Here is a 22187-nt window from a genome sequence, read left to right as displayed (position 1 = left end):
TGCGACTAGAAGGTGTCGATTAGAAGGTGCCGACAACGACTTCAAACTTATCTATTAGCACTGAGAGCGGAAAGCCTAGGGCCATCCATCAGAGGTTCCTAGCTAGTACTCGTGTGAAGGCTTCACATTCGTAAGAAGTTTCAGAATCAGAGCCAACTTTCGAAGTGCAAAGACTACAGTGATCATTGTTCCATAGTCATCTTCCTCTGGACAACTGTGCGCATGTGTGCTGCTAGCTCGATCCTGGTCGATTATATTTGAACCGTGCGTCTAATTCATCAGGCATTGTGTAGGACCTGAAGATGGTGACACAAACAAAGTTGCGTCGACCACAACAGTCCGCTCTAAGCGTGAGGCTAGAACGGGGAGTCCGGCTCTATGTAAAAAGGAAAACGGAAAAAAAAAAAAGGAGAGAAGAGGCCGGCTCGTACCCTGTTTCGGTGTTCGCTTTCTCTAGTTTTCCTCCACAGCCCCCCAATATCTCCCGTGCATCACATGCATGCAATCGTATTAGGGTTTCCCATGGATGAGACCGGAGCAGCCGACCGCATCAGCTCTCTACCGGACGATCTGCTCCACCTGGTCCTTCTCCGCCTCGGCTGCGCCCGCGCGGCCGCGCGCACCAGCGTCCTCTCCCGTCAGTGGCGCTGCGTCTGCTCCGGCCTCCCCGTGGTCGACGTCACCCTCAACGACGTCCCGCTTGACTCGCTAGAGGCCGCGCTCCGCCGAGCCGCCGGCCAAGGGGTGCGCCTCCTCGACATCCGTGTCCCGGAGGAGGGCAGCAGGCTATGCGCCGACAGTGTCTCCTCCGTGCTCTGTGCCGCTGCGGCGCTCGCGCCCGTGGAGCTCCGCTTCACCCTCACGCAGTGGGCGCGGGGCCTTCCCAGCATACGGCTGCCCAGTTTTCACCGCGCCACCTCGATCGAGATGCACGGGGGGTCGCTGGACGCCTGGACCTCGAGGTGGCCCACTCAGGATTCCCGTTGCTCGAGAGGCTGACTCTCTCCGGCTGCTACCTCGACCTCGCCGCCTTGATCCCCTGCTGCCCGCACCTGCGCGTGCTCACGATGGACGCCTTCACCGTCCACTCGGCGTCGCTGCAAGAGGTCCTCGTGGAGCGCCGGAAGCCGCTTCAAGGCCGTGTAAATGCAAGGTTGCTTAAGCAATTGACTACACGGTCCCTTCATGACAAGTTTGGGAGCACCGTCTTTGCACCAATGGTGGAGAAGGTCTCCTTGAGGTGCACGTACCCCAACTGGTTTACCCATGGCCATGCGCTTGGTCTTTGGCACCTGGACCTCCTGGAGGTGGGCTTAGAGTCGCCGGAGAGACACGGAGCGGGGGTGCTCACTCAGGTCGAGGTCTTGTCCGTGCACTAGTAGAAAAAGGGTCAAATGTGAAGCACATTAGTACCGGTTTGAATTTGAGCCGGCACTAATGTGACCATTAGTGCCGGTTCCAACGGCTAGGCGGGCGGGCATCATTAGTACCGGTTCGTGGACAACCTTTAGTACCGGTTCATGCCACGAACCGGTACTAATGAGGCTGTGTGAGGCTATGGTCAGGCTGGGGCCCCACGAAGACCTTTAGTACCGGTTCATGCCCTGAACCGGTACTAGAGTTTCTTAGTAAGCTGATTTTTAGTCCCACCTCGCCAAGAGAGAGGCAGTATGAGCGGTTTATAAGCCGTGAGTGCACAGACAATGACGAAGAGTTGCAATGCTCACCTGCATGTTGATTAGCTTCAAGCCTTGCGGAATAGCATAGATTGCACTGAGCTATGTGCAGTGCAGTCTACACTATTCCGAATGGCTTGAAGCAAATTAACCAGCATTGCACTTCTTTTTTATTTTTAGTAACTTATTTGAACTTCGGACTTCTTTTGTGTTCAGTATGCAGCATTCAAAGCGACGTCATCAATTTTCAACATGTTCTGACATCATTTGTTGTTTTTCGGTCATTTACCTAATTGTTTAAAGAGCTAAATGACCGTGAAATTGTTGGGGGCGTGCATACTTTTCTGCTTGCGGCTGAGGCAAACAAGCAGCCGGATGGTTTTATGCCTTGTCCATGTGCTGGCTATAAGAATGGTCACAATTACTCTACGTCAAGAACCATTCACGTCCACCTGTTTAAGTCCGGTTTCATGCCCCACTATAATGTTTGGACCAAGCACGGAGAAAGAGGGGTTATGATGGAAGACAATGAAGAAGAAGAGGACGACGACAGCTATCCTGGCCATGGGTTCCCTAAATACGATGATACAACAATGAGGGAAGAAGCTGAGCCGGTAATGCGGGAAGAAGCTGAGCCGGCAATGCGGGAAGAAGCTGAAGAAGAGGCATCAGATGAGCCCGTTGATGATCTAGGTCGGGCCATTGCCGATGCAAAGAGAAACTGCGCAAGTGATTTGGAGAAGAAGAAGTTGCAGCGCATGTTAGAGGATCACAAAAAATTGTTGTACCCAAATTGCGTAGGTGACAAGAAAAAGCTGGGCACCACACTGGAATTGATGCAATGGAAGGCAGAGAATGGTGTATCTGACAAGGGATTTGGAAAGTTGCTGGTAATGATAAAGGATATGCTTCCAAAGGACAACGAATTGCCCGAGAGTACGTACGAAGCAAAGAAGGATGTCTGCCCTCTAGGGTTAGAGGTGCAGAAGATACATGCATGCCCTAATGATTGCATCCTCTACCACGGTGAGTACGAGGATTTGAACGCTTGCCCGGTATGTGGTGCATTGCGCTATAAGATCAGCCGCGATGACCCTGGTGATGTCGAGGGCGAGCGCCCCAGGAAGAAGATTCCTGCCAAGTTTGATGAAATTGCTCCATTCACAGTGAATATTGACCCGAGCATCCCGTTAAATGATGAAGATTTTCCATAGTTACGACGGAAAGGGACACACGCGAAGAAAAAATTTCACACCCAAAGATCTGGGATGTGATCGGCTTCACTATCATCACTTTCTTTTGTGTTTCACACCCAGAAGGGAATCTCTGTAATAGTTAGGGTAGTTAATTATGTGTTTTGGCATTTGAAACGCGAAGAAATTTTATATGCAAACAAATTCTTTCATGCCTTTACTGATTTTTAAAGTTAAGTTATTCACAAACTAGTGATTCACACTAATTTCAAATAATTCAAAATTTAAACTATTCAAATTTGAAAACTATGGGCACTAACAGAAAGTTTGTAATTTTTTGTACCTAAAGCAAAAATATTCACAAAGAGACTCTAAATACACAAAAAAAACAACTCAAAAATAAATAAAGCAAAAAAAAATAAAAAAGCCCGCCTACTAGGCCAGAGCGGCCTGCATACGACTAGAAACCCAATCTGTTGTTGGGCCAGGATGCAGGCCCGCAAAGGCCCAGTAGGCCAACAGGGCAGCACAGAACATGTAGGCCCAGTAGGCCTGCTTTGGAGAGGAGCTCGAGAGAGCTACCGCACGGGGGTTTATAAACCAGTGCGGTCGCCCCTCGGCTAGCAAGGTGGGACTAAACTTGCGCACCGCACCTGCGCCAGCGCACCCCCTTTAGTACCGGTTCATGGCACCAACCGATACTAAAGGGGGGCCTTTAGTACCGGTTGGAGCCACCAACCGGTACTAAAGGGGGTGCGGTTCCCGCCGCTTGGCCTGGCCAAAACAGGCCTTTAGTACCGGTTGGTGGCTCCAACCGGTACTAAAGGTGCCTTCTATATATACAACACTTACGAAAATTTCATTCTCCCTCTGTTTCTTCCTCTGTTTCCCCATTGAAGCACCGCCCGCGCGGCCCGATCGATCGACGCCGTCCCCGTCGCCGCCCTCGTCTCCATCGCCGCCCCGGGCCCGTCCCCGTCGCGCCGTCCCCGCGTCACGCCCCGGCCCGTCGCCGCCCCCGGCCGTCGCCTCGCCGTCGCCGTCGCCCCGCTGTGAGCTCTCCCCCTCTAACCCCTCTCCCTCGCCCCCGGCGGCCACCATGGGCGCCGCCCCTCCCCGAGCCCATACACACACACAAGCATGATGAACACACACACATACATATGTATGAATTAATGCATGTATATATTAGTATATACGTATGTTGTATGTTTAATTAGTTTAGATTTTTTAGATTATTATTTTTTCACTAGTATATATGTATGAATGCATGTTAGATGGATATAATTAGTGTTTAATTAGTATGGAAATTTTTTATATAATGTTGTTTTTCAGTTTTTTAATGGATGTATAAAAGTTGTGTTTTTTGTTTTTAGTGTTAGATGCTTAATTAGTATGAAATAGCATATAGAATTTTGACATATGCAATGATAGCATAATTAGTGTTATATAGAAATGTTAGAAATTTTAGTTATCAAAATCCAATCATTAAAAAAATGTTACTTTTTGCGGGCATATAGCTAGTATTTGTTCTCGACGATGCCCGGCCCGCATCCTCGCCGTCGACCCGTCCGCGACGACGTCCGACTGACCCATGTCCGGGACTGGGCTCCGCCGGGCTGGCACTGGGAGGTGCTGCCTAGAGGGGCGCGCCGCTTGATGAGGAACCCGGCCCCGGGTCCCGTCGTCGACCCTGATCTCATTTGGTGGCGTTCGCGTGGGCCAGTTTCGGTGCGGAGGGAGCCGGCCCTGCCGGAGGTGGTACATCGCCGTGTCAGGGAGGAGGACAAGCACGTCCATCGCTACATGGTTGCCTTAGAGGGCGGCAGGTTCTCCAATACCTGGCAGTTTCTTCAGAGATCTCACTTCAGCTATGATCCTGTGAGGGTTCCTTCTCTTTGGGTGTCCACCGCCCGCGCCGCAGGAACCGCGAGTGTCCTAGATTCTTCTGTACTATTCGATCTTTAATTAGCTACCTAGCTAGTGATGTACTATTCAATATTATATATTATTCGAGACGATGTATTCGAGATTATATCTATTATTCAAGACAATGTATTCGAGATTATATCTATTATTCGAGACGATGTATTCGAGATTATATCTATTATTCGAGACGATGTAATTTGAATACTAAATTGTTTTATATTTCTTTTGGCATAGTTAAATAAAAGCTATGGCGGACAATACCGACAGAGAGGGAGAACAGACCATGTTCGATATGATACGCGGGCCAGATGATGATCAGAATGAAGAAGATTATGACGGCTCCGAATTTCTAAACAACACCAGAGAGGGTGATATGATATTCGATCGCGACGACCGAATTGATGAAGTCATGAACTACGATTATGACGATGACGAAGAACATGTTGATCCTGAAACAACAAAGACCGGCGAGGTATATATATTTATATAAGCAGGCATCTGGTGATCATCACATGTTTTAAATGAGTTGAAGATATATTAATGAATCGATCTTTCTTCTTTCAGCCATCCGGATCGAGCAAATCTTCAGGCAACAGGACGAAACGAGGCCCGAATAAAAAGTTGAAGGAGGGCGTAAAGTATAATATCGAGGCAATCAGACCTAATGACGAACCATTAGCGCCTAAGAAGATTGCGGACAAGTTCGTTCGTCAGTGCTGGATAGATACCCCCGCTTAATGTACTACAAATTCTCTGTTTTTGCCTACTAGCTAGCTACATGTTTTTGCTTACATATGCCCGCTTAATTAAGACATGCAAACGTGTGTGCATGCAGATTTCACTGGATCTTGTGTATCATTAAAGTTGACGCCGGAACAGTTGAAATACTGGACTCACTACTCAAAGCAAATAGTGACTATAACATCTTGTTTGGGATAGTCAACAGGTAATTTCAATCATTATTAACTATATATCTCGGCCTATTTAGTTCGTCATTTCATGATATGAACTATTTAATAACCCCTTTATTTATTTTCTTTGTCGGCGGGCAGGGCTTGGGCAAGGTTCATCAGCGTCACGGAAGGCGAATGGAAACGACAGCTGAAATGGTTTCGACCCAAAGTAAGTAATTAAGTAGTACTAGCTAGCTAGCTAGCTGCCATCTCTTTAATTATCATGCTTGATTAATTATTCACAATTTTTACACCTTTAAAGGAGCAGAGCTCAAAGACAGGAATGGGTACGCTTGTCAGAACACTATTCACAATTTTTACACCATTATCGATATCTAGTCACACAACTAATACACATGCATATTGATCTCCTTCTTAACAGTTCACAGAGGTGCGGGACAAGTTCCTAGAAACGGAGCGCGTAGAAGCACTTCAAGAGGAAATAGCGGGATTTTTGCTCGACCAGGTCATAAATCCGAAGGGAGAATACTATTACCCGCTACCGCCCCCATCGACCAGGTCATGAACCACTTCCAATTGTCATCGTGCTCCGGAGGCACCAATTAGGCTAATGCCACTGGCTCCGAAGGCAACATGCATATGTAGGAGAAATTGTATATAGCTATACATGTGTGTATGTGTGAATTAATATGGTGGTTTGTGAGACATTGATGATATATATATGATTGGTTCTACTAGAAATTCTATTTATATATATATAAACACGTTATGCATATATATATATATATGCATAACGTGTACAATGTGTAGTATCGTAAAATACCAGCAAACGAAAAAGAATTAAAATGGAAAACACAAAATTAAATGAAAAATAAATCATAAAACCAAAAACCCCCCAAACATTTTAGTACCGGTTGGTGTTACCAACCGGTACTAAAGGGCTCCCGGCCCCGGAGCTGGCTCGTGCCACGTGGTTGCCCTTTAGCACCGGTTCGTGCTGAACCGGTACTAAAGGGTGGGGGGCCTTTAGTGCCCACACTTTAGTGCCGGTTATGGAACCGGCACTAAAGGGCCTTACGAACCGGTGATATTGCCCGGTTCTGCACTAGTGGTGCACATGTCTCCCAAAGTATGTCTCCAATCCTGCCTAATTTATAGACTACCGACTAAATTGAACATATTCATGATGATGTCTTCCTGAATTGATTTTTGCAGGATTCAAAATTTTCTCTATTAGATGTAGAGCGCCGCTTTGCCACAGAGATATTTAGCCATATGGGCACCCACTTCTCTTCTTTGAATCTGCATCTCACAACAAGAGGGCACATAGTTGGCGCATTTGTGTTGCGTCTCCTTGGCATACATTATCACGGTCTTCGTCTTGCAGATATACGAAACCTTAAAATCGTCCTACTGAGATCGGAGGTAATTTATCACCGTTGACAGAACATGCGGTGCCCCCATGTTTGGTTTTGGTAATTGATGACAATCTCTATGGACTAATGGTTGCCTTGAGTTATATTTGAAGGTTTTGTCCATAGGCTTTTCTTGGAGTACATGTGTTGGTTTCAAGGAGAGTTTGTGTTGACCAAGGTGCTATTAAGGAATTATCCAAATCTTGGTCATGTGAGAGTTGAGCTTATTGCAAGCATGTCTTGAAGAAGAAGATTGTGTGATCATTCATGTTTACCTTCAAGACATCATCCAAATGAAGAGAGTTGGAAAGATTCAAGGTTGATCAAGACTAAGTCAAGAGTGAATCAAGTTGATCAACTCACAAAGCGTAGAAGATGTACCGAGAGGGATCAAGTGATCCCATGGTTTGGCAAGCATTGTCCATTGTGCTTTGTGTACTAACCCATGGTCTATGTGAGAGTTCTACGTGGGGTTAGGTACGTGTTCATGGGCTTGTGTCAAGAGGAAGATATCACTCAACCCATGGAGAGGATGACATCAAGTGGTGATCGTCATCAAGATTGCCGTGTGCAAGTTCAAGTGGATCATCGCGAAGAGATCAAGTGCTTGAAGCTTGCCGTCCATTGTGGTGACAATGGACTTGTGAAGATGTGCCGAAGAGTGGCTCACCCATAGTGGACTATGGGGGAGCAATCATCTAGTCTTCATCGAGCCAACACAATCAAGAAAGGTGGTCCAACTTGAGGGAGTCAAGATCGTCATCATCTAGCTCAAGTGGACCATGTGCAAGGCAAAGGTTTGCCCTTGATAGATTTTCTATTTTACCGGTCTCATGGTGGTAGTTTGGAGACCGGGTTATAGGATCGTTTGCCGTACTATCAAGGGGGGCTCTCAAGTTGGTAGCTTGATCGTATCGTTAGTAGAGAGCTCAAACCATTGCATCCTTGCATCATCTTTCTTTGTTCTTGTTTGGTTCTCTTTGTGAGTCTTAGAGCTTATGGTCATCTTGATGACAAGCTTGAGTTCATCGAAAATGGAGTTCGCATGCATCTTCTATGATGTTTTCGGTGTTGGAGGTTTTACCGGTCTTTTCCGAGGAAGGGTTCTCACCATTTTCTTATGGGACTTTTCTCATTTGCTTCTTATTGATATTTCTTTGAAGATTGTGTTAGCCCTTGTCGCTAGCTTTCCAACAAACTTGGTTTCATCGAATTCGGAGTCCGTTTGCAAAAGTTGTGGCAGTTTTGGTGTTCTGAAAAGGCTGCAGCGGTACTACCGCGAATTGGAGCGGATGTAATTTTTTACTACCGCTCCAGAGCAGTACTACGGCGGCTCCTACAGCGGTAGTACCGCTCCGGACCAAAAAATCGTCCCAAGTCTTGCGGTGGTAGGCCCGGATGTATTTTTTTAGTACCGGTCGCAAGCAGTCGTACCGCTACCATTTGCGGTAGTACCGTGAGGTCGAGCGGTAGTACCGTGAGGACGAGCGGTAGTACCGCTCCAGCGGTTCTTCTGGCCTTTTGCCTCCTCGCTGTTGTTTTTTAAAGGGGTACTTCCGCCCTAGCGGTAGTACCGCTCCTTGGAGCGGTAGTACCGCTCTGTGCGGGCTGTGAGCATAACGGTTGGATTTTTCCCCACCTATAAAAGGGAGTCTTCTTCCCCAATGAACCGAATCTTTTCAGCTCGTGTTCTTCCCCCATTGTTGGCCTTCTTCGAGCTTGCTAACTCTCAATCCCTCCAATGATTCTTGCTAGCTCTTGAGGGAAAAGAGAGAGGAGATCTAGATCCACGTTTCCACCAATCACTTTCTCCTCTAAGTGAGGGGAACCCCTTGGATCTAGATCTTGGAGTTCTTCGTGTTCTTCTTTCGTTCTTCCTCTCATTTTCTTCCCTAGCATTAGTTGCTTTGGTGGGATTGGGAGAGAAGGACTTGGGCACTCCGTGTGCCCTTGCCATTGCATTTGGTGCATCGGTTTGAGTTCTCCACTGTGATACGTGGAAGTGAAGTTTGAGAAGCTTATTACTCTTGGGTGTTTGGGCACCCTAGAGCTTGTTCCTCTTGGGTGCCTTGGCGCCCTAGACGGTTGGTGGTGTTCGGAGCTCAATCATTGTGGTGTAAAGCTCCGGGCAAGCAGCGGGTCTCCAATTAGGTTGTGGAGATCGCCCCGAGCAATTTGACGGGTACCGGTGACCGCCCCCAAGGGTTGCCAAAGTGTACGGTTTCGGTGACCGCCCCCAAGGGTTGCCATTTGTACGGGTTCGGTGACCGCCCTCAAGGGTCCCTTAGTGGAATCACGGCATCTTGCATTGTGCGAGGGCATGAGGAGATTACGGTGGCCCTAGTGGCTTCTTGGGGAGCATTGTGCCTCCACACCGCTCCAAATGGAGATTAGCATCCGCAAGGGTGTGAACTTCGGGATACATCATCGTCTCCGCGTGCCTCGGTTATCTCTTACCCGAGCCCTTTACTTATGCACTTTACTTTGTGATAGCCATATTGTTTCTTGTCATATATCTTGCTATCACATAGTTGCTTATCTTGCATAGCATAAGTTGTTGGTGCACATAGGTGAGCCTAGTTGTTTTAGGTTTTGTGCTTGACAAATTAACCGCTAGGTTTATTCCGCATTTGTTCAAGCCTAAACCGTAATTATTTTAAAACGCCTATTCACCCCCCTCCCCCTCTAGGCGACATCCACGATCTTTCAATTGGTATCAGAGCCTCGTCTCTCTTTTTAGGCTTTACCGCCTAGAGAGTAAAGATGTCGACTAGGGGATTAGGATTCTCTGACACTCTTAGTTTCGATGGCACAAATTTTTATGTTTGGGTAATTCGCATGCTTAATCTCTTTAGGGTCATGGACCCAAATTTAGAACGAATTGTAGATATGGGTTTTTCTCCTCCAAAGGATCCCCTAAGATTATCTTTAGAGGATGAGAAAAACTCTTATCTCAATGGTCAAGCTTCTAGTGTGCTTTTCGATGCTTTGAGTAATTTATTTTTATTTCAACTCATGCCGTTCCGGGATGCTCATGAGTTATGGACGAAGCTTCAAGATAAATATGGTGTGTCCAAGATTTGTGGGCATGATTGTTCTCCCTCCACCTCCGGTCGTATAGTCTTCTCAACTTCTTCTACTTCACCTACATGTGGTTTGCCACAAAGTAATGATATGGTGAGTAATGTTGGTCATTGCAATGATGATAGTATGCTTATTGTGGATGATCGTTCATCACTATCTTATTACTATGATCCTTCTTTGGGCTTTAACACTTCGAGCACTCCAAATGTTTCACATGCTTGTGTTGATAGTCCTTGCATATCATGTATAAATTGCTTAACTAAATCTCATGATGATATGTGTACTATGTCTTGTTGCCATGATAAAAATACATATATTTCCTCGAATTGTTGTGCTAACAATGTAGAGGAAACCCAACACTCCATGGAACAAGATGTGGTGTTTAATGGTGCCTCAAGGGATCCTACATCATCATCTACTGCTTTTTGCCTTATGGCTAAGGCGTCAAAGGTATCTCCTACTTTGTACCCCAATATGTCTCTTGATGATGATCTTGATGCTAATGATGATGAGGATAATGATGAAGAGAATGATAATGTTGCCTCCTTAAAAACTAAGGGGGAAATGATTTTTAAAGCTCTTCACAAAAATAAACTTGCTCGTTCCAACTTCATGGAAATCATGTCTATTGCCATTGAAGGCAAGAAATATATTGATGAGTTGGAATCTCGTCTTGAGGAGCTTGAGGTAACCATTCATAAAATAGAAGGTCATGAGCGTGATTACGCTAATGAGATTGCGGACCTCTCTCAAGCTCTTGAACTTGAACAAACCACCAAAGAATCTCTTGAGGAGACTTTTGCTCTAGAATTATCTGGAGTGGGGGAATCTCGTGATAGAGCTCTTGAGGTGGCCAATGATTTTGAAACTAAAAATGAGGAGCTTGAAGTTGTGCATGCTAAACTCCTTGAGGACTTTGAGCACCTCAAAAATGGCTCAAGGGTCATTAAGAGTGAGCTCATCAAATTCACCGAGTCTCATGCTCAACTTAAAGCTTCGTATTCAAAAGAGCTTGCCCAGTTGTCTTCTCCTCTTAATGATGATGCTTGTGCTACTTACTCTATCTCTTGTGAAGCATCCATATTGAAGGAGAATGTTGAGCTAAGGACTCAACTTGATTTGCTATCTAGAAATTATGGGATGTTGGAAGAAAATCATGTAAAGCTCACAAGCTCTCATGATGATCTTCTAGTATCCCATAATGTGCTAAAGTTAGCTCATGAGGCCATGATTGCTAAGGTAACATCTAGCGAGCCTCATGTGGATACTAGCACTACTTCTAGTCAAAATGCTATGTTGCCATGTGCTAGTCCTAGTAATTCATCTACTCACAATGTTGGTACATCTTGTGATGAATTGCTTTCCTTACCTTGTTGCTCTAACGATGAAGCTTATACTTCCTCTAGTACTTGTGTTGAGACTAACCATGTAGAGGAAATCAAAGAGCTCAAGGCCCAAGTCACTTCTTTGAAGAAAGACTTGGAAAAGAGTCATGAAGGGAAATTCACACTCAACAATATCTTGAGTGTGCAAAAATCCCCCAATGACAAAGGTGGACTTGTATTCAACTCCAACAAGAAGAAGAAGTCCAAGGTGAACAAAAAGAAGGGCCAAGAACAAGTCAAGAATTCAGCCAAGATTGTTTGCTTCAAGTGCAAAGTAGAAGGGCATCATGTTAGATCTTGCCCATTGAAGAAGAAGCCCATTAGTGACAAGCAACAAGGGAAGCGGCCACAAGTTCACTCTCATTCTCAACCTCAAGTTGAAGAAAAGCCTCTTTCCAAGAAGACTCAAGCTTATGCTTCTCAAGTTGAGAAATCAAGTGAGAAGAAAGTGAAGAGTAGAAGTTGCTACCTATGTCGCGAGAAAGGTCACCTCGCTTCTTCATGCACTAGTGGTAACTTATCCAACCCAATTATTATTGATGATGTCTATTCTCTTGGGAAGGATAAGGTTGGCAATGTGGTTGCCAAGTTTGTTGGTACTCAAAGTGGTTTGAAGTAAAGAACCATTTGTGTAGCCAAGCCTATTGTGACTAACCTCTTAGGACCCAACTTGGTTGGGGACCAACTAGCTCATACTTGATCAATAGGTGTTGTTGGAGGTCTTTGGAGACTTGGCTACATTATGAAGAATTAAGGGGACTTCATCATTCTTATTGTCTCAAGCCAAGTAATTCGGGTTATCAAGTTTCTATCTTATATCCAGTGTTCCTCCTTGCGGTAACTCGTGCTTAAATTGTTTACTTGAAAGTTACTTGCCCCTTAGCATGTTGTGGTTTTGTACATTGCATGTGCTTGTATATGTTGTGCTTCCAATTTGCTTATCTTGAGAAATCAAGTATGTGTATGTTGGTTTGCACATCATGTACGTGTGTGTTGTGTGTTGAGCCTTTTTGCATCTTGTTTATTTCTTAGTTGGCTCTTATGAGAGATTAATGGAATATCCCATTATGGGGGAGTGATGTGCTTTGTGCACCTCACAATCCTATAAATGTGTGTACATGAGTAATACCATATAGTATTGATATTTCAAGATTATCTAGTCACTATGTGGTATGTCTTCTCATGAGAAATTCAAATTCTAAATAGTCCATTAATTATCTCTTCTTGGATCATTTTATTTGCCTCTTGTTTATCCTTAATTGGTATCACATTATGGGGGAGTAATATGCTATGTGTATATTACTAGCCTAGAAAATGTGTACATTTGAGATATTGTCACCTAGTGTTGATATTGTAAATTATCTTGTTCCTAGGTGGCATGTTAGCTCTACAAGTTGCAATTTGCTTTTTGTTTGGTGTGAAGATGATGTCGGATATCCTTGTTATCTACCACCAGGAATTATTTCCAAATACTTCTTGTCTTTTGACAATTGGTACTCACTTATGTGTGGTAGAAATTATTGATCATCTTTACATTGGCCTTTGCTTTTATTTGCTTTATCTCTTGCCTAGGATTGTGTCAACTCCCATTGTATTCCATACCACTTGTGGATCTTGTTAATTTCTTGACCTTGTCTAGTGTTTTCTAGATATAGTGAAAGTGGTGATCCCACCTCGTGCATTTTGTATTCAAATGCAAATTCTCTATAATGCACTAGTCTTGGGGGAGCTATCCTATTCTCTATAAAACACTCAACTTGTGATCCTTATCAAGTGTGTGTTTGTGGAAGGGAAACCGTTTCTTTTTGGTGCTTTGTGCCATCATGAAACTTTGTAGAGGGCTTGGTTTGTTTGGAACCATTCTCTCTTTTGGGAGTTTGACATCTTTCTTCTTGAGTGTATCAATGGATATCTCATTCCTTGATGTATCTTTTATGGATATCCTCCAAGTGATGATTTATTCATTTGGTATCTTTTCTTTGCTTGGTATTTCTTTGTCTTTTGGTCTCGGTTCTTGAAAGTCTTGAGCATGCATATTTACTTCTTGTAGTTTCTTTGGCATGTTTTCTTTCTTTGACCCAATATATAGGGCGAACTCCACCAAGTATCAAATTGGATGAGATGTGCATGAAATTCATTTTCATATCTATATGCACATATTTATGTGGAGTTTGTCCTATGTGTTGTTGGTTCTCTAACTCTTTGGTCCCAATGAGTTTGGGTACCATTTTGTTTGTGTTATTGTTCTAGGAACAAGTGGAGATGCATTGGATGCTCGGCTCACTCACAAGGAAGGTGTTGTCACCATGTGCTTATTGGAGTCAAGCTAGGATGATCAATGAACTACTTTGTACCTTCAATTGGTATCTACTACATCCATCCAATGTTATCTCGGTAACAAGTATCTTCATATACTTCATGCACACATTTCTTGCATCTACCTTGTGTAGGTTGTATCATGGCATGTTATCCATTCTTTCTTGTGATACTTGTTTCCTTTCTCAAAGCATCCCAACAATGATGTCTTATTGCTAGTTGTGATGTCTTTGATGTGTGTGTGGTAGGAATTCATTTATATACTATAAGACCATATCTAGCCATGTGATATGCTTCCAAGCAAATATCTTATTAGTATATGTATGACTTCCTTTTGGATATCTTGTTCCTTCGTGTTGTAACTATTTCGGGTGTACATCCTTCTTTGTAGATATATATCATCATGATCTAGTCTACCCAGAACCATATACACTTGAGAGAAATTACATCTCTAGATGATATCCTTTCTTTCACGTCCACCTTGTATTTCTTATGTTATTTCTTTGGTGGCTCCGTGAAAGCTTTTGCCTTGAGTGCGTGTCTTCTATCGTTGCATCTTGATGCGCTTTTGTGTGGTGAACATTATTTTCCTCATGCTTTTCTTTACGAGGTTTTTGCCATCTTAATTGGCATCCCTCGTCTTGACGCGCCTTTCATCTTCTATCTTCACTGCGGGTTGTCACAAGCATAGGTTCTCTATATGCTTATTAGTAAGCTTGTGAACCCATTTGCTTGTTGTGTGTGGGAATGATAGGCCTTGCACTGTGTTGCCTCAATCTTTCAAGACTTTATTAATGCTTAATGCTCATCCATACATTAGTCTTCTCAAGTGCATTGCCTTGACTCACACATATCATTTTGGTTGAGCCCATTCTTAAGTTGCCTCTTTCACTTATTGCTCAACCATGTGTTTGTTACATGTACTAGGCTTAGTTTCCTATATGCTCACTTGCACTTGTTGTAAGTTTCTATTGATTTTGGGGGAGCTATGATCCTATTTTGTGCACTTTGTTTCCAAATTCAAATATTCTTATGTGTGCACAAATCATGGGGAGCCTCTCTAGTTTCTTTAGAACACTCCTTTGCTCATATCATAATATCTTTTATTCATGTGGCTTGTAGGATCATTGGCCTAGTTGGTTCAATTGGTATCTTTTGATAGCTTGCTTCAATAGATATCTTTTGATTGCTTGATTGCTTGTTTCTCTCTTTGTTATGTCTTTGTGGCATATCCTCCCTTTGCAATCTTTGGGCCTCAATATAGTTTGTCTTCCTCCAAGTATTTACCGTTGGATGTGTGTATTGCATTCCACTCTCTTGTTAAGAAATACACAATTTATGGAGGACCACAATCTATATTGGCCCTCTAAGCTTTTCGCCCATTTTGGCAATCGATGCCAATGGGGGAGAAGTTTCAGAGAGTTTTATGGAGAAGCTTTGGTTTATGTTTCCTTAGCTTTTGCATCTCATTCGCATGCATTATTGGTTGTTGCAGTGCATGGTGATGCATAATTCCTTGTATAAACTCTCTTGAAAGTGATTGTCATCAATTACCAAAATGGGGGAGATTGAAAGAACATGCGGTGCCCCCATGTTTGGTTTTGGTAATTGATGACAATCTCTATGGACTAATGGTTGCCTTGAGTTATATTTGAAGGTTTTGTCCATAGGCTTTTCTTGGAGTACATGTGTTGGTTTCAAGGAGAGTTTGTGTTGACCAAGGTGCTATTAAGGAATTATCCAAATCTTGGTCATGTGAGAGTTGAGCTTATTGCAAGCATGTCTTGAAGAAGAAGATTGTGTGATCATTCATGTTTACCTTCAAGACATCATCCAAATGAAGAGAGTTGGAAAGATTTAAGGTTGATCAAGACTAAGTCAAGAGTGAATCAAGTTGATCAACTCACAAAGCGTAGAAGATGTACCGAGAGGGATCAAGTGATCCCATGGTTTGGTAAGCATTGTCCATTGTGCTTTGTGTACTAACCCATGGTCTATGTGAGAGTTCTACGTGGGGTTAGGTACGTGTTCATGGGCTTGTGTCAAGAGGAAGATATCACTCAACCCATGGAGACGATGACATCAAGTGGTGATCGTCATCAAGATTGTCGTGTGCAAGTTCAAGTGGATCATCGCAAAGAGATCAAGTGATTGAAGCTTTCCGTCCATTGTGGTGACAATGGACTTGTGAAGATGTGCCGAAGAGTGGCTCACCCATAGTAGACTATGGGGGAGCAATCATCTAGTCTTCATCGAGCCAACACAATCAAGAAAGGTGGTCCAACTTGAGGGAGTCAAGATCGTCATCATCTAGCTCAAGTGGACCATGTGCAAGGCAAAGGTTTGCCCTTGATAGATTTTCTATTTTACCGGTCTCATGGTGGTAGTTTGGAGACCGGGTTATAGGATCGTTTGCCGTACTATCAAGGGGGGCTCTCAAGTTGGTAGCTTGATCGTATCATTAGTAGAGAGCTCAAACCATTGCATCCTTGCATCATCTTTCTTGGTTCTTGTTTGATTCTCTTTGTGAGTCTTAGAGCTTATGGTCATCTTTATGACAAGCTTGAGTTCATCGAAAACGGAGTTCGCATGCATCTTTTATGATGTTTTCGGTGTTGGAGGTTTTACCGGTCTTTTCCGAGGAAGGGTTCTCACCATTTTCTTATGGAACTTTTCTCATTTGCTTCTTATTGATATTTCTTTGAACATTGTGTTAGCCCTTGTCGCTAGCTTTCCAACAAACTTGGTTTCATCGAATTCGGAGTACGTTTACAAAAGTTGTGGCAGTTTTGGTGTTCTGAAAAGGCTGCAGCGGTACTACCGCGAATTGGAGCGGATGTAATTTTTTACTACCGCTCCAGAGCAGTACTACCGCGGCTCCTACAGCGGTAGTACCGCTCCGGACCAAAAACTCGTCCCAAGTCTTGCGGTGGTAGGCCCGGATGTATTTTTTTTAGTACCGGTCGCAAGTAGTAGTACCGCTACCATTTGCGGTAGTACCGTGAGGTCGAGCGGTAGTACCGTGAGGACGAGCGGTAGTACCGCTCCGGCGGTTCTTCTGGCCTTTTGCCTCCTCGCTGTTGTTTTTCAAAGGGGTACTTCCGCCCTAGCGGTAGTACCGCTCCTTGGAGCGGTAGTACCGCTCTGTGCGGGCTATGAGCATAACGGTTGGATTTTTCCCCACCTATAAAAGGGAGTCTTCTTCCCCAATGAACCGAATCTTTTCAGCTCGTGTTCTTCCCCCATTGTTGACCTTCTTCGAGCTTGCTAACTCTCAATCCCTCCAATGATTCTTGCTAGTTCTTGAGGGAAAAGAGAGAGGAGATCTAGATCCACGTTTCCACCAATCACTTTCTTCTCTAAGTGAGGGGAACCCCTTGGATCTAGATCTTGGAGTTCTTCGTGTTCTTCTTTTGTTCTTCCTCTCATTTTCTTCCCTAGCATTAGTTGCTTTGGTGGGATTGGGAGAGAAGGACTTGGGCACTCCGTGTGCCCTTGCCATTGCATTTGGTGCATCGGTTTGAGTTCTCCACTGTGATACGTGGAAGTGAAGTTTGAGAAGCTTATTACTCTTGGGTGTTTGGGCACCCTAGAGCTTGTTCCTCTTGGGTGCCTTGGCGCCCTAGACGGTTGGTGGTGTTCGGAGCTCAATCATTATGGTGTAAAACTCCGGGCAAGCGTCGGGGTCTCCAATTAGGTTGTGGAGATCGCCCCGAGCAATTTGACGGGTACCGGTGACCGCCCCCAAGGGTTGCCAAAGTGTACGGGTTCGGTGACCGCCCCCAAGGATTGCCATTTGTACGGGTTCGGTGACCGCTCTCAAGGGTCCCTTAGTGGAATCACGGCATCTTGCATTGTGCGAGGGCGTGAGGAGATTACGGTGGCCCTAGTGGCTTCTTGGGGAGCATTGTGCCTCCACACCGCTCCAAACGGAGATTAGCATCTGCAAGGGTGTGAACTTCGGGATACATCAACGTCTCCGCGTGCCTCGGTTATCTCTTACCCGAGCCCTTTACTTATGCACTTTACTTTGTGATAGCCATATTGTTTCTTGTCATATATCTTGCTATCACATAGTTGCTTATCTTGCTTAGCATAAGTTGTTGGTGCACATAGGTGAGCCTAGTTGTTTTAGGTTTTGTGCTTGACAAATTAACCGCTAGGTTTATTCCGCATTTGTTCAAGCCTAAACCGTAATTATTTTAAAACGCCTATTAATTCCCCCCCCCCCCCCCCCTATAGGCGACATCCACGATCTTTCAACCGTGCTAATATATATGGAATATATGGTCTTGTACTTTCTCAATGAACATCTAAGGGGAGCATCTATAATGCATTGACGTGATTTACATTTATCTTCATTATTAGGTGAAAGAAGCGTGTCCACTTAATTGCCCTTGTGATGACCCAAAGGGCTGGAAAACCCAAATTGTCTCCTTGAATAATCTTGAGAAGGTTGAAATCGAAGGTTTTGAAGGAGAGGATCATGAGCTTGATTTATTGAGAGTGGTATTTAGATGTGCGCCGATGCTTAAAAGTGTGACAATGAGGCTGCTAGATTAGGGCATGCCAAGCAATGATTGGTGCACAAAAGTAAACATCATCTTCCGGGAGTATCCATATGTGGAAGGCAACATTGATCTTATTTCTGGTTAGCAGCTCTGTGCTTACATGATTAGCATATACCTAGAAGCAGCATTTACTTTCATGTTATCCATGGTTAGCATATTTCCTATAGATCTACACAATAATTGCTTTTATCTTTGGTAGAGCCCTAGACTCATGTTTCCTAGAAAAAGAAAACAACTTCATTCCTATAAATTTTGTTTGAAGTCACACGGTATAAAGTTTGACCAAATTTGAAGGCAAAGTATCTACGAATAGGATAACAAAATTTACTTTCAAACTGTTATGGATTTTGGAAGCAAATCAAAGTAGTATAAGAGTAGATCGTTGCAGGTAACTCGGTGGGACAAGTTAATTAAGTATTCCCCATGAGTTATATATATATATATATATATATATATATATATATATATATATATATATATATATCTCAAATAATTCAGTTGTAGGTATGGCATTGGGGTTTTTCACGGAGAAGTCGGAGTCGGACAATGGACCAAGCCATGGCTCCTGCGGTTCAGCAGACCTCATCAGCACCCTCTCGGATGATTTGCTCCTCCAGGTCCTCCACCGCCTCAGCTGCGCCCGCGCCGCCGTGCGCACATCCATCCTCTCCCACCGGTGGCATGGCTTCTGGACCCACCTCTCCAAGGTCGCCGTCATCCTCCATGATGTCCCATTCGGCTCGCTCGAGGCCGCTCTCCAGCGTGCTGCTCGTCCCGGGGTGTTCCACCGCCTCCTCCTCGACATCAGCGTCCCCTGGCAAGAAGACATCCCCTTGAGCTTCCCCTGGAAAGAAGGCATGCTCACCTCCTCGAGTGTCTCCTCGCTGCTCCGTGCCGCCGCAAGGCTCGCACCAGTGGAGCTGCGCTTCACCCTCCTGCAAAACCTGCAAGACCATTGTCTAGATGTGGACCTGCCCCGCTTGGACTGCGCCACCTCCATTGACCTGCATACGGGGTACCTCCGCTTTGCCCCCCCACGAGCTAGTGCTGGGTTCCCCTCACTGAAGAGACTCTCCCTCTCGGGCTGCCATGTCGACCTAGCCGCGTTGATCCCGCGCTGCCCCTGCCTGCGCTTTCTTACGGTGAACACCACCGGTTTGGTAGGCATGGACAAACTCACAATGCACTCACAGTCGCTGCAGGAACTTGTTATAGAGGGAAGGAATGCGTGGACAGCCCGTAGTGACGTCGAGGCCCCATGCTTAAGCAATTGATAACGCACTTCCATGCTAGCGGCCACCTAGGGGTGTCCGTCTTAGCACCAATGGTGGAGAAGCTCTCATGGCATTGCTTGTATCAAAGGGCGTTCTACAGACTTGGTCTCTGGGGCCTCCTGGAGGTCTGCTTAAACACGATAGAGAGGCACTTGCAGATGGACTCTGGAAAAAACACATCTTCGCAGCACCCCATCGTCCATGTCCTGTCCCTGCACATGTGTGTCCAAGTATGTCTCATGTTATCCTAAGCTTAAGATACCAAACTTGCCCACTAAATTTGATTTGTTTTGTAACATGTTGTTGAATTGAATTTGCAGGATTCATTTAATTCTCGAAATGCAGAGCTCCGCTTTGAGTCCGAGATACATTTTTTTTAGAAAAGGAGGATGACCCCCGGCCTCTGCATCTGGGAGATGCATACAGCCACTTTATTGATTATTCTCGAGGACCTTACAAAGTATTACAACAATATGCCTGAATTCGCCATCTTGGAAACATATGCCACTACTCCTATCCATATGATGAAGGGGTGCTACCTGGGCCAAATACCCGGACTACTCACTTAAGCCTATCATCAAAAGCCAGAAACCCCAGCCGAGCCACATACCGGGTCTGGGGCATAAACTGGTCTGACGCACTCACATGTGTCGTCGCCGCCATCTTCCACAGGTCCGTCTTCAGAGCAGATATTGAGACTTCTACCTTGTCAGGCCACTCCTCCATCGACGCCACCTTGACGCCAGATAACTACCTCCACCTGCGCGAGTCCATCACCGCGCATCGGTCGCCGAGTCTCCACTACACCACGCCGCCGAGATCCGCCGTCATCAATGTGAAGGATGAAGCACCGCTCCACCAAAAAAGGCGCCCGCTGGTCCCTCGATCCCGTGTACGCCTCCAAGAATGACGCCCCCAAGGAGGAAACGACACCAACGCGCCCCCGTCATCCGATCAACTGATCTAGGGTTTCCCCCGGAGGTAGCGGATAGAGGTCTAGAGCTTCTCGACGACGATGCCTTCAAGAAGGTAATGACACAAAAGGGTGCCACCAACGCCGGTCTTGGCATCAAGCCGAGCACAAGGTTTTCACCCGGATCCGCTCGAAGAACCTCCATCACGTATTGTGTGCACGGTCGCCGCCGATCTGAGCCGCCTCACATCGAGCAGGCCGCACCGGCCAGATTAGATCAATCCGGAGGGCACAACCCGCATGGTGCCGACCCAACCACCAGACCCTCCATGCCGCCACCGCCGACCCGAGGTCAGATGGTCTGTCGCCGCAGACCCGGCCGCCGCCGCCGCCGAACGCCGCCACGCAGCCCGAGGCAGGGCCGGCTGCCGCACCCACCATCGCCGCCCTTGGTCGAGGCAGCCGCCGCGCCGCCAGGCCAGATCGGCCGTGCCACCCACGCCGCGGGGCTCCGCACCGCCCCCACGGCGCAGGCAAGAGGGAAGACCCCCGCCACCGCCGTCAGCCCCGGGCTATAGCCGGCGGCGTCTTTCGGCGGCGGCGGAGGGAGGGGAGGAAGGATGGGGACCCCCGGCGGTTAGGGTTTCAGATCCCGCCCGAGTCGCCCGAGTCCGAGATACATAAACATATGTTCACCGACTTCTCTTGTTTGGACCTGCATCTGAGAACCAAGGGGCATGGGTTCGGAGCATTAGTGTTGCGTCTCCTTGGGATGGATCGGATTCGTACAACTATACGTAACCTTAAGATCATCCTACTAAGATCAGAGGTAAATTTATCGTTGTGCTTATACATTTGGAATACATACCGTAATGCTCAACAAAAGAAATTATAGGTACATTCTTGATCTATGGTCTCAATAGTGAAACATCTATAATATACTGTTGTATTCACACTTGTTCTAGGTGAAAGATGCATGCCCAATAAATTGTCTCTGTGATGAGCCTAAGGACTGGAGAACACAAACTATCTCCTTGGCTAATCTTGAAAGCGTGGAAATAGAAGGCGTTGACGGGGAAGATCACGAGTTTGATTTCTTGAAAGTGATATTTAATTGTGCTCTAATGCTTAAAAGAGTGACTCTAAGGCTGGCAGATGGTGCCACTCCATGTGTCGATTGGTGCTCGAAAGTACACAACATATTTATGGCATATCCTTTTGTGGATCGGAGTGCAACATTGATCTGGTAAGCAGGCTTGATGCTATCTGATAGAACAATCTAGGAGCAGCAGGAGCCCAGGAAACAATAGATTAACCCTCTTGTGTGTGCATGCCTCAAGTTTGTTTACATTGAATATGAACTGGTTTATTTGTCAAATTTTGAATATCTTGACTACATGTGGCATACTTCCTAAGCAAATTAGCATCAAGGAGAATCCATGTCCGTACTCAGATTGTAAGTTGTCTTTGTCCATATTTGGTATCCGTTATCAAATAGAATGTATGACAACCATTCC

General features: G+C 45.5%; 2 pseudogenes; both read left to right on the top strand.

The window, feature by feature from the left end:
- Window positions 1-522: 522 nt before the first annotated feature.
- On the top strand, window positions 523-18475 carry LOC147966630 (uncharacterized; annotated as a pseudogene).
- Window positions 18476-18989: 514 nt separating this feature from the next.
- LOC147966629 (uncharacterized) lies at window positions 18990-19757 on the top strand (annotated as a pseudogene).
- Window positions 19758-22187: the final 2430 nt, after the last annotated feature.

Source organism: Triticum urartu, chromosome 6A (assembly GCF_056163025.1).
Source record: "Triticum urartu cultivar PI428250 chromosome 6A, HENAU_Tu73, whole genome shotgun sequence".
NCBI classification, from domain to species: Eukaryota; Viridiplantae; Streptophyta; class Magnoliopsida; order Poales; family Poaceae; genus Triticum; species Triticum urartu.
The sequence above is the reverse complement of the archived record's forward strand: the minus strand, read 5'-3'. Positions and strand labels throughout refer to the sequence as shown.